Source organism: Otolemur garnettii, unplaced genomic scaffold (assembly GCF_000181295.1).
Source record: "Otolemur garnettii isolate 467f Iridium unplaced genomic scaffold, OtoGar3 scaffold00011, whole genome shotgun sequence".
NCBI lineage: Eukaryota > Metazoa > Chordata > Mammalia > Primates > Galagidae > Otolemur > Otolemur garnettii.
In genome coordinates this window covers 5361770-5362562 of record NW_003852406.1, presented here as the reverse complement: position 1 = coordinate 5362562, position 793 = coordinate 5361770, and positions in this window count along the sequence as shown.

Below are 793 nucleotides of genomic sequence, written 5' to 3'. Positions count from 1 at the left end.
GATGCAATAGGGCACTTCGCCTGTATTAAAAGGGCCAAGAGTAAATGCCTTTTTTGTTAAACATGTCTATACAGTTGGCAGTTAATGCTCAAATTTGTCAAATAGCCCTTCCAAAATTATTCTTGTGAAATACAGAAAAAAATAAAATGATCTACTTAATTTCTATGGATTTAATTTGTAGTTTTGTCTTATTTGTTACATTTTTCAGTATATTTTTTATGAAGTTGATCCCTTTAGATTTCATCTCCTACTACATGCAGAAAGAAGTTGACGATTGTAGTCTTAGATTTTGTTTAATTTGAATAATGTGTTAATGGTAGTCTAGCAGTCTTAGCTTTTTTATTAGTGAAGGCTTTGTACTTGAACATTGGTAAATTGTGAGTCTTATCCATCTCCTGTTTGAAACACTACAGTACAATATTACTGGATATAGAAAGATGAGACAAACAGCTTATAGTCTGAGAAATGAAACATATACTCACATGACAACATCTCTGATGGCCACTCTAGAAAAAGAGCCAAAATTGCTTTGAAGGGTAGACTAGGCACGAGGGTTGGTGCACAGCTCCCCAAGGGGAGTACTTTAAAGGTGACTGCACATAGCTGTAATGATACTCAGCAGTGAGGTATGTAGCACTTTTTCCAGGATGTTTGTGAACTTGGTACAGCAGGTCCTCAAATACTATTATTATGTCCATCATGGTTATAACAATGAGGAAAACCCTGTGATCCTAGTACTCTGGGAGGCCCGAGGTGGGTGGATTGCCTTAGCTCATGGGTTCAAGACCACCCT